Source organism: Scardinius erythrophthalmus (genome assembly GCF_964197995.2).
Source record: "Scardinius erythrophthalmus genome assembly, chromosome: 2".
Lineage (NCBI taxonomy): Eukaryota > Metazoa > Chordata > Actinopteri > Cypriniformes > Leuciscidae > Scardinius > Scardinius erythrophthalmus.
The window spans coordinates 11235014-11248213 of NC_138222.1; the positions used below are offsets into that span (position 1 = coordinate 11235014).

The 13200-nt window shown below is 37.6% G+C and overlaps 1 protein-coding gene across 1 annotated transcript in view; it reads right to left on the bottom strand.

Annotated features, from left to right (window-relative positions):
- The window catches only part of LOC308706224 (RAS guanyl-releasing protein 2), a 51093-nt gene extending 41297 nt beyond the window's left edge, over positions 1-9796 (bottom strand). The window contains exon 1 of the mRNA XM_081391704.1: positions 9439-9796. The gene's annotated coding sequence lies outside the window, so the exon portion shown is untranslated. The remainder of the gene's footprint in view (positions 1-9438) is intronic.
- Positions 9797-13200: the final 3404 nt, after the last annotated feature.

Sequence of the window (13200 nt, forward strand, 5' to 3'; positions counted from 1 at the left end):
GCAAAAGAAAAGTTAACCACTGAGAGAAAAAAATAAAGTTTAGCAAAGTAAAACTTCAGCACCATTGACTTTGCAACACATATTTCCCTTTGCGCCGCTCCTTTAAATCCGCGTTTCAGTCATCCGTGCCTCTGCGGCGCAAGCTTTCCTTTGCGCTTCATTTTTCTATGCGCCTCGCTTTGTGTCCCTGATTTGACGTGGGGGAGGGGTCAAGAGGTTGGGGTGTGTCTCAGAGCCGTTAGGGTGTGTACAAGGGATGAAGGGAAGGCGCGTCCTTCTCGTTACGTCATCAGCGCGAGCCCCAGACCGAGTGGATCGATCGAAATGGCAGAGCAGAGACATGCGGGTGATGGATCACAGGTATGTATTATTGATCGCTTTCTTCAAGTTCACTAGATAGACCGATAACTAACGTTATATGTAACTATGTGTAACATCATATCCATCACCCGCATGTCTCTGCTCTGCCATTTCGATCGATCCACTCGGTCTGGGGCTCGCGCTGATGACGTAACGAGAAGGACGCGCCTTCCCTTCATCCCTTGTAAACACCCTAACGGCTCTGAGACACACCCCAACCTCTTGACCCCTCCCCCACGTCAAATCAGGGACACAAAGCGAGGCGCATAGAAAAATGAAGCGCAAAGGAAAGCTTGCGCCGCAGAGGCACGGATGACTGAAACGCGGATTTAAAGGAGCGGCGCAAAGGGAAAAATGTGTTGCAAAGTCAATGCTGCTGAAGTTTTACTTTGCTAAACTTTATTTTTTTCTCTCAGTGGTTAACTTTTCTTTTGCAATTATATTTTTTACTTGCAAAAAAGCATTTTTTTTCTCAATACTCTATTTTTATTTGCAAAACATATTTTTTTTTTGCAAAACATTTTTTTTTTTTGCAAAACTTTTTTTTTTTTTGCAAAACATTTTTTTATTTTGCAGATATATATGGCCCTATTTTGACTCCATAGTTAGGGTGTTTACAAGGGATGAAGGGAAGGCGCGTCCTTCTCGTTACGTCATCAGCGCGAGCCCCAGACCGAGTGGATCGATCGAAATGGCAGAGCAGAGACATGCGGGTGATGGATATGATGTTACACATAGTTACATATAACGTTAGTTATCGGTCTATCTAGTGAACTTGAAGAAAGCGATCAATAATACATACCTGTGATCCATCACCCGCATGTCTCTGCTCTGCCATTTCGATCGATCCACTCGGTCTGGGGCTCGCGCTGATGACGTAACGAGAAGGACGCGCCTTCCCTTCATCCCTTGTACACACCCTAACGGCTCTGAGACACACCCCAACCTCTTGACCCCTCCCCCACGTCAAATCAGGGACACAAAGCGAGGCGCATAGAAAAATGAAGCGCAAAGGAAAGCTTGCGCCGCAGAGGCACGGATGACTGAAACGCGGATTTAAAGGAGCGGCGCAAAGGGAAATATGTGTTGCAAAGTCAATGGTGCTGAAGTTTTACTTTGCTAAACTTTATTTTTTTCTCTCAGTGGTTAACTTTTCTTTTGCAATTATATTTTTTACTTGCAAAAAAGCATTTTTTTTCTCAATACTCTATTTTTATTTGCAAAACATTTTTTTTTTTGCAAAACATATTTTTTTTTTTGCAAAACTTTTTTTTTTTTTGCAAAACATTTTTTTATTTTGCAGATATATATGGCCCTATTTTGACTCCATAGCCCCGCCTCTACTCACTCGCACCAGCTTAGAGATCCACTCGTTGACGATCAGGAAGTTTGTGATGTCAGAAACACCAGCGATTTCAAATCACGTTTTTGAAACTGGTTCACTGCAGTTTTAAAGAGAGAATACTCAGCAATGGTGTTGACTTATGAATTTATACGTGGTTTGTCTTAAAGCATATTGAAAACACAACATAGACATATAAACGATATTACAACCTCGATTTTCTCCACAGGGGGACTTTAAAATAATTCTCAGTAAAAGCAGGGATATTTTGTCCATCTCTATAATTCTTTAAGCTTTTATTTGGAGCAAGACATTCAAGGGTAGTAATCATTTTCTTGCATCAGAGATGTCACACTTTTCCCCCACTCTACCCTATACATAGGAAACATGAACAAAAGAAGCGGCATCTCTAAACAGTGAGTGAAAATGAGCTTACTTTTTGTCTGCGGCTGTTTGGACCACAGTAGAGACCACTGTGTTGCAGGAAACAGCTATTTTTGTAACGTGTCAGACTTAGTCATGTGGATGTACAGGTGTTTTCTCTCACTCTCAAGCCTTTTTGCGGGCAGAATCTGCCAGTTTTATAGCATTTAGTGTGGGTAGTGTGTGTATGTTTGTGTGAGCAATAATAATTAAATCAAATGTATCATTATTTTATATTAATCTGAATATAATAATAATAACAATAATAAGTGTAATGGGCACATATTATTCATAATTTTATTGGAGGCTTACAATAGCTGTACAGTTAATCCAAGCCATGCATTCATTTGAATAGATACGGCTATTATGCTGGTGTCTTGTTACAGAGCAGGAGATGTAGAGAACTTGTGTCTGTTCTGCCATTAAAAAGTGTTCTTGACCCATGCGAAAATCATCGTGATTTTTGCGTTTTTCAAGCCATCTACGAACATGGGCTTTATGTGGGAAGATCTGTTATGATTGTCCTTTTGGTCACTTTGCTGAAACCACCTAAGAATGTAATTATTATTTCCAATATTCAGAGTACATGCAATTTTCATTATTCTGATTATTCGCCAAGAATTGCAGTTATTTTTACCACCATAATTCACATATCCCAATGCACAGCACAAATGATGAACTCTCACACAGTGTGTGTGTTACTGGTCACTGTTTTAGTCTTACTTCAAATGCAATGTCATCCATGTAAGTCTATTGCTATTAAAATCAGCATACAATAAGATCATGGTTGCTACAATTATGAGCTTAATCGCATCAATTTGATCATTACAAACTGTACAAAAGTACAAAAGTCTAAACTGTTTCATGTTTACATGAGGTAAAGTTGTCTAAATATCATTATAATCGCAATATGAGGGTGTATGTAAACATAGTCTTTGTCTAAGGCCTTCTGTGAATCTTGTGGCTTGTGGCCAACGTGATCTCACGAGTATTCATGTGTATTTTTACTAGGGGTGTTCGATTTTTCGACTTCTTATTCCCAGCTCCCACATCATGATTCAATAGAATTGGCTCCAATTGCTCCATTTACTTCATTTCAAAACAGGGTTAGCAATAATAATACAAGATTGCCAACATTATAACACACTTATTGCTTTGTGTCGAAAATAGCCTTTAAGTGTGTAATATTGACTGGCCAAATTAGTCCAGTTAAGAGATGACTTAAATTTGAAATGACGAGTATAACCATTGTTTCCTAGTTGTTCCCAATACTTAATTTTATAGAGGGAAAAGCCACGAGAAAAAGCCTTGGTCAAATGTATATTATTATAAATGATTGAGTGATTTCAAACACAGCACCATAGTCGACAACGAGAGTCGATTCCTGTGCCAGAGTCGACTTCGACACTAGGGCCATTAAGTGTTGAGGAATAGACTCTTTTGGAGATTTAACGTACATTTAATTACGTTTTCATACACAATGAAATGTACAATATTGACAGCACTAAAACGCAAGTTATTTACGTATGAACAACTTTAGACGTACAAAAGAGTTTGGGGGTAGTTTAAGAAATATACAATTTACCTATAAAAGTGGTAAAAGTTTATGGACAAATATCTTAATGAAATAAAACATTCATAAAAATTTTGTATTTCTTTAGCTGTAAATACGTAAAATAATGTTTACGTTTAAATGTTGTCAGTATGTCCATATTGTACATTTCAGCATCTATTCAAACAAAAATGTACGTTTTGCACCTACAAATGTTACGTGTTGATACAATAAGACCAGGCTGCTTTGTCTGTGTGTGTAGGAAAGATAGAGGGAATGTTCACTGTTGGTCGTTCTATCTCAGTGCAGATGCTTCCTGTTGCCCTGAAAATGGAACAGTTTGACAGCTTAACAAAAGGCGGAAGTTACTGTTTATGTATGTATTTCACAGAGAATAAATTACTTGTTTTTTCACAGTATTGCTATTTTACTTCATTTTACACTGCAGAATTTTTTTTATTGCACACTTATGCTGCAAATGCTTTGGCAGTACAATTTTCGTTACATTTTTAAGTAATATTTTAAAGAACCAATTATGTCAAAACCTTATCTGCGCTCGTTGTATTCTGTCTTCCAGTTTGTATTTCCACAGCATGAAGGTAAGATCTTACGGATTTACCGACGTTATGACATCCGCTTAAAATGTTACAATATTCATGATAACTTTCCTTAACTCTACAATAGGTAATTCCACTTCAACAGCTATTTACTCTTCGACAGCGATGCCAGAGAAATACACAAAGCAAGTTCATAGAAAATATTCGAAAGATGGCTGTGCGCTTGTATCTCTGGCTCATAAGGAGAAATCTCTTAAATGATGGCAGAAAACTTTTGTGTTTAACGGTTATTTCGGCATATTTCATAAGTATGTTTACGAGCTGATAAATTCATAACATTTTATTCCAATTAAAAATAAATTAAACAAAATAATTTACTAAATCCATAAAATGATCACATGATGGGAAACCCTAAAAGGTTCCTTTTGGGGTGTTTTTTTTTTTTTTTTTACTTTATTGACATGTTTCACAGTTTCTCATTGCACACGGCTGTGCTACAAAAGTCAAGACAGTACAAATGTGCCGTTTTTAGTGAAGTCATGCCTATAAATCACATTAAACCTAAAACTGAGAGAGAGAGAGAGAGAGAGAGAGAGAGAGAGAGAGAGAGAGAGAGAGAGAGAGAGAGAGAGAAACGTGCTTGCCGCTGCACTGTGGTTACTGTAAAATTCTGGTTAACTGAATAAGCAGACAGGAAGACTTGTTTTTCTCTCTCCTATTTTCTGTCCATCTCTCAGCAGCAACACAATGCAGCACTATCAAATCAGTTATGCAAAATAACAGAACTCTCTCTCTCTTACACAATGAGAAACTCTCTTTATGTGTGTGTGTGCGTGTGTGTGGTCCTGGTAAACCTTACTTTATGGGCACCAAATGTCCCCGCGAAGATCATACTATCCAGATATGTTTACCTTAATCTTTTTGAAACAGGTTATAAATCATACTAAATTGTATATTTTTTTTTTTTATGTAAAAATGCAGAAAGTGAGCCTTGTGTTTAGGGTTATGGGAAAGAATATACAGTTTGTACAGTATAATAATCATTATGTCTATTGAAAGTCCCCATAAAACATGGAAACCCAACATGCACATGCTCATGCACATCTCTCTCTCATTCTTGTCCCAGTAGAAATTAGGTACAGACAACCCTAAAACATTCACAGTACACTCTCTTAAACACATGGACTTCCTGTTTATCCGACTTGACAGTAGAAGGGGTCATGCTGTGTTTCCTGTGTTTTTAATAAGTAATGTCATAGGCCCAGGCTTACTACCAGAGCCAGGCTGTATACAGCCCTAAATGGTCAAGATTAGACATGCAGAGAGAAATATTTGCATGTCAGTGTGTCTTCAGTATTTCATGAATAGCACACACTGTTAAAATTGTTGTAAACTTTCTGTAGCAACATGCAGACTGGTATTGCATCAGTTATTTGCTAATACAGTCACGTAATATGACTAATATGACTATACAGTTATAGTCATTTGTTATTTGCTAATGTCTGTCTGTGTGCATGTTGCATGGATGCAAACGTGTGAGAGTTTGCATAACTGCATCTTCGTGTAGACCTCAACACTTCCTGAGTATAGTTTGGCAAAAGGTGATCCCCATAAACGCTCAAGAACAGAACGCAACATTTTATGAACTCAAAGCAGTCATGTTTTACTAATGAGGTTTACATAGTTTAAAAACTAGAAATCCAACTAGTACTACTTTTCATTTGCAAATAGGAGGCAAAAGTTTCAATAGAAAGGACATTAAAGTACATTTTAGTTTAGCATAAATTAATTTAGATTATTATGTACATGCAACTCTACACTTTACCTACATTTCAAAGAAAATATTATGAAACTACATATAAAGATGTACTAAAGTTTAAAAAACACTCAAGTTTAGCTCACTGTATTTAATATATTACATTTTCATTTAAATGCAAATAACTCACAATTATGTGTCTGGAAACATTACATTAAATTTGCAATTAAGTATACATTTTTTAAATACTTTAATTCAAATATACAGTATAGAAGAATAACAAAGTGCAATATGTGTGTGTATTGTAAAAATCTGCCATTCTTAACCAGTGAATGTGAAAGACCCTTGACAGAAGAGGATGAGGTTTCATCACAAAACAGTTTGCGAATTAAAAGCCCACTACAATCATGCCTTAATTGAACTAGTATAGCAATTGACCAGCACTGCTTTTGAACCAATCACTCTCAGAAAAAAAGGTACAAAAGCTGTCACTGGGACAGTACCCTTCAAAAGGGTTCTAATATGTACCATTTAGGTACTAATATGTACACATTTGGTACCAATATGTACATGTTTGGTACCAATATGTACCTTTGAGGGACTTAAATGCACTCTTTAGGTACAAAGGTGTACCTTTTGAAAAGGTACCGCCACAGTGACAGCTTTTGTACCTTTTTTTCTGAGAGTGAATAAATAAAGTGACACTGATAGAAATTCAGACAACTTTTCCCCTGTAAAACATTTCACCAATTTCATCATTCTTCTCGTGAGTCATTTCTTGCAAACCTCCTCTCTGCATATCTTTTGTCTAAAAAAAGCTCTGCAGCATTCTTTTTTTAAAATCTTGAGCTTAATCCAGCTTTCATCTCCAGTATGCTGTTGTTTTCTGTGTCTGTCTCTACAGTCTGACAGACAAATATGTGCATATTTCACAATAGCAGGTGTCCATTTATATGACATATTTCAGCTTTCTTTCTTAATTCAGGCCCTAGTTTTTCCACTTATAGGTCTGAATAAATATCACAACTATTCCTTTTAAGTCTTTATTAGTGAACATTATCCTTTTCAACTATCTCTTTTTCTTTGCTTCTCGCTCTCTGGGCTGTGGGATTGATTTTCCCCAGGTCAGTATGTTATTTCTCTGCTCTATTTAGAGGTAATAAATCTTCAAACTACCAGTGAGACTGATTTAGTTAGTTACCCATGATTATTTCAACCCACGCTCATTGGAAAAACGTGCCTGTGGCTAAATTTCTGCAAAATGATAATATGTTGCTTCTTGCACATTTCGCAATTAAAAATTTCTGGTGAGTAGTGCTAGAAGGGTTAAAGGGTTAGTTCACCCAAAAATGAAAATGATGTCATTAATGACTCATCATCAAAGTAGTCCATGTGACATCAGTGGCTCAATCTTAAGTTTATAAATCGACGAGAATACTTATTGTGCGCAAAAAGTAAACAAAAATAACGAATTTCACTATTCATTTCCTTCTCTCTGAGTCTCTTGGCCTCGAGCTATTTCACGTAGTGTTTTTGCGCAGCGCGTCTATGTTGTACGTCACACGTAGGCTCACTATTGGCCGACGCTGGTCATGTGTGATGTGTGTGACGTACAACACAGACGCGCTACGCAAAAACACTACGTGAACTCACTCGAGGCCTAGAGAGAAGGCAATGAATAGTGGAATAAAGTCGTTATTTTTGTTTACTTTTTGCGCACAAAAAGTATTCTCGTCGCTTGATAAACTTAAGATTGAGCCACTGATGTCACATGGACTACTTTGATGATGTCTGTATTGCCTTTCTGGACGTGAACAGTATGCCGTCCATTGACTTTCAATGAAGGAACAGAAAGCTCTCGGACTAAATCTAAAATATCTTAAACTGTGTTCCGAAGATGAACGGAGGTCTTACGGGCTTGGAACGACTTGAGGGTGAGTCATTAATGACATAATTTTCATTTTTGGGTGAACTAACCCTTTAAAGGGATAGTTGAAAATTCCCCAAAATTAACATTCTGTCATCATTTACCTTCAAGTTTGTCCAAACCTGTATGAATTTCGTTCTTCTACTAAACACAAAAGAAGATATTTTGAAGAATATGGGTAACCAAACAGTTGATGGGCCTCACTGACTTCCATTGTATTTTTTTTCTTCAGTACTATGGCCGTCAATGGGATATAACAGTATACTGTTGGTCATGTATTTCAAATTTCTTTTTACCCCTGAGTGAAGAATGAAAAAGAACTTTACCGCGAGTATATCGGGGCCTTTAGTTTACAAATCATGCACTATGTTAAAAGCATTCTGAGGTCATAATAACATAGTATCGTGCAAGGAACCGCATGAAAATAAGTTAATAACCTGCCCCAGTAATCATACTTTGTATGAAAAAGAATAAAAGTTGTTGTTGTTTACAGCCACTAGTGTTTCTGTTTTTGTTTTTTGTATGAATTGTATGTTCCTTTTTGGTACATGTATAAATGTAGGTAGAGGTGCAGTTTTCCAATGAGCCTATGTTGGATTATTCAGTACTAGACAGGTCTAAATAATGTCTTCCCCAGTGATCCGGCAGTAGTTGATCATGCCATTATAACAGTGAGTGACCAATGTCCTGCCATGGCCTTTCAAATCTACCCCAAAAACATCCATTACAATGCAAAAGGGCAGGGAAACCATCTTACCAGTCTGTCTGTAGTCTCAGTACTCGTGGAAAAGATTAGCGATGCCTCATTTGATGGTAATGTCATGAGAAGTCATATACATTTTTAAATCTAGGCCTATAAGCTTTTTTGGAAGTGTTTATTGTCTCAGTCTTCATCATCACTGACAGAGAAAACATTGTATAGTAATACTTAAACAGTTAGTTCCAGTTCCCCCCAAAATTAAAATCCAATATATATATATATATATATATATATATATATATATATATATATATATATATATACATACATATTTGACTCACCCTCATATCATTCCAAACCGTATGCATTTCTTTCTTCCACAGAAATAAAAATATGTTTGTACCCCACTGACTTTCATAGCATGAAAGAAGATGTTCCATTATAGAAAGAAATGCAGAGAGGTTTGAAACAACATGACAGAATTTAAATTTTACTGTAAAACATTCCTTTAAGATCAAAACAGCTTAGAGAAGCTTTCTTAAACAATTCCTCAGCATTGCACCACACAGGGTGTTAAGAAGAGCTTACGAAAAATGCAAAATAGACCAACAGAACTGTCAGTATGTAACTAAACAATAACCGCAAGGCGTGAAATAAGCTTCTCTCCCTCTCTGATGTAAACGCGCCTCTGCCAGACTCTGTGCTTATATGCCTTGTTTTGCATAATGCGTATTAACAGAAACTGAGTTCAAACCCCCCAAACAACGCAGTGCGCTGCGCGCGCGCACCGACATCCAATCAAACTAACAGTGCCCACTCACCTTGATGATCGGCTGCTTCAGAACTGGATCAGCACATCTGTCCACATCGGTCGGCTTTTTGAAAGTTTGGAGATCCGTTTAGTAAATAATCATATATTTAAATATTTTTACGGTCTGATGAACACAAACAGCGTCCTATGCGTACTGATCCTCATCGCTCTTGTGCCACAAGTGTCTTTCTATTCGATTCCACAAGGTTGGAGATTTACAAGGAGCGCGCACACGAACGCGGAGAGCGAAAATCTGAATGGGTGTGTGTGCCGCGCGCGTATGAAGCAATCTCTCCTTGATTCTGGAGCTGAATGCATGTAAAGGCGGTCCATTAGTCGCGCACTAGAGGGCGAGATCGACGAGCACTGCATTAAGGCGGCGTCCCACTAGAAGGCATCGATTTTGGTAGGGTGTCTCACCTGTTGACTGTTTTTAATGAAATCTCGCCCTCTCCTGTCAGAGGTCTGTCACACACACCGATTAAGAATGACAGAGGGGTAATAAATGACTTTTCTCCACAGCTAACAAAAATATTTTCAAGAACGTTTCGCTAAAGTTCCCTTTAAGTTATAAAAATGTTATTTCTGAATTTTGCGAACGTTTATGCGAACGTTTAGGAAACATTTAATTTCATCCTTTTGCAAACATAATGGGATTGTTACGGTACTTTTGAATGTTCTCTGGGCATTCTGGAACAAGTTGTAGCTAGTTAAATTTACAGTAAAAAAAAAAAAAAAGCAGAAATGGATGTTGCCAGAAATTCACCATAAAAAAATACTGACAATGTTTCCGGTATTACAATACAGCATAACACATTACCGCTTGGCCTAACAGAAAGCCACATGATGATGATGAATCATAGTTCATCATAAGCCAATATTCTAGATGGCCCACAATGTGCATGTTGCACATTTTCTCAAAACACAATCAGCATTACACACATATGACACATGCATTATGCTATAAACCTTAACTATAAAAATTAGCAATAAAAATAAGCAAAACTATTTAAATAAAATAAATGTGATTTGTCATAGGGACTTCTGGAAATGTTTATTTATTTATTTATTTTTACTATTTTTCACTGTAAAATTTACAGTTATTAATAGTTTTTACTTGCAAAACATATATATTTTTTTTAAGTAATCTTTTAAACCATTTACAGTTTTTCACTAGTAAGGTAAATTACATTTAACCCTTAAATACATACCTTGGGTATTTAGTGACCCGGGGTATTCACTACCCCCCTTCATTTTTTAAATTACACATCAAAATAACTATAACTATATAATGAACAATCCATTCATCAAGGTGTAGATGTCTGATACACAATGATGAAGTAACGTTTCACTCATAGTTACTGCAGCCAGAAAACAAAAGAACAGGAAGTATCATCAGCAAAACTTGAAATGGCTCAGCGATTTACCGCAGAGCAAGTACTGAATGCAATCATATATTAATATCACTGTCACTTGATGGTGGATCTGGTGAAGAAGCTGCCTGTCAGCGATCAAAATATTAATTTTGAAGATGTTGAAAATGATAAGACTTTGTCGAGAATTCCCAGGGAAGATAAGATTATTCTCCTAGGAGACTTCAATACCAGGGTTGGCCAGGATCAACACATCTGGAAGGGCACTATAGGAAAGGAAGGCATCGGGAACATCAACTCTAATGGAGTTATGCTTCTCAGCAAGTGTGCTCAGTATGACCTCACCATCACTTACACTCTCTTTCGCCAGAAAAAGAAATTGAAAGCATCTTGGAGACACCCCCACTCCAAACAGTGACATCTCATTGACTATGTCATTGTACGAGCCAGGGACTGCCGTGATGTGAACATCTCAAGGGCCATGGTCAATGCCGATGACTACTGGACAGATCATCGCCTCACCCGCTCCACAATGTCAATCAAACTCAAGAGGAAGAGGAGAGCTTAAAAGAAACAGATCTGACCGAGAAAGAACCTTGATAGCCTGGATGAAACTAGTTTGAGAATATGTTTGAGATTGTAAATATGAGCCAGATGCTGAATGTAGCCTACTGGGAAATGAGCTCTGACAAAGACAGTGATGGTGGTATAAAACATCTGCTCAAACGGAACCCTTCCAAGCTCCAAAATATGCTTTATTTTATCCTTCTGTAATTGTTATTCTAACATCAGGAGAGTTTTATATTATCGCAACAGGTCGCTAAAGACCCGAATATGTAATAATGATTGGTGAAACATTCATGCATTTAAGGGTTAACCAATTAAAAGGTTTAGTATTTTTACTTTTTCTGTAAAAAATACAAACATTTTTTCAATATAATCTGTTTAGAACAATTAATATGAAACAGACATAGACTGTTATGCACAATGGTATGTTTGTTTCATTTGAATTGTTAACTGCTTTCTTGAAGTCATTAAATAAGTTTAAAGTTTTGAGAGATTGAGAGTCAATTAAGTCTTTGTAAAATGACCTTGTGGGTTCAGAAGACATGGGATATGCCAGAGTCACAATTGATGTCATGCAAACTTTACACCCTTTTTGGAGCTTGAAAGTCCTTGACCCTGTTGACTTTGTATGTACAAAAGCTGAAACATTCTTCAAAATATGTTCTTTTGTGAACATCATATTTGTATATTGACATATACAAAAGTGTAATAGATTTATTTATTTATTTTAATTTGTGGACATCGGCCAAAACCAAATGAGTTGCATAATATCAATATCAACTAAAACTATTATCTTATTATACAGAGCTACTTCTCCGGAGGATTGCCAACTTGTCGTGGTGGAGAGGCTTGTGTGGTCCTGTGATTCCAAGAGCAATGCTGTCTGGAGCTGTGCTCCTGGTAGGGCCATCCATGGTGGTAAAGTCAAGGAGGGGTTCCTGACAAAGAGCAATCCAACCAACCAAGACCTCAATGGTGGAACAGGCGAAGGATGATGATGACAGCATCACAACGGCTGGGAAGGCGGATGAAGGCTGCAGCAGAAAAGGGCCCCCAGTTGTCTTGGACTTCATGCCACTGGATTCTGACCCAGATCTGTCAAGGACCGTGTGGTGGCTGTCTGTGCAAAACAAAAACAAAATCACACACAGGCGTCTTCTTTGGGAAACCACCCTAACACCCCGGTTTAAGCCCTATGCCCTAGGCTCCTGTCTGCCTCGCTGCCTGCTGTGAGTGTGTTTGTTTGCTTCGGTGCGGTAAGCTCCGTCTTAGCCTTATATTTCTTTGTTTTGAACCATCATTTTACTACCATTTCTAGTTGTTTATACTACTACATTTTACCCAACATCTCAGGTTAACCTGACATCGCTAGCTTTTGTTATTAGTACTACTAGCACAAAACGCTAGTAATTCGCTAGCCTGTTAACGCGCCACCCGTGCGCTCAGCTATTTTATTTATTTGTTTTTCTCTCGCACGCCCGCGCCTTTGAGTTCATAAAAAGCTCAGGTGAGTAAGAATCAGTCAACAAACACGGTGAGTAATGTCTTGTCCTGTTATTGTCACTTGTACTTCATGTCACATGTTTAGTATAGCCTTCTCTGTCGACAATATAGGATTTATATGTGATAAATGTAAGGAGACAGTTAGGTTGACAGAGAAGATTTCAGAATTAGAAACACGCATCCAAACTTTAATTGAGGATAGTAAGAGTGCTAGTGCTTTAGATGTTTTGGATGCGCATAGAATAGTGAACACTTTACATGGCGTGGTTCCGGCTGAAGTAGAGCCCGTGCAGCCGGGCAAATGGGTGACAGTGAGGGATCGCTCTAGT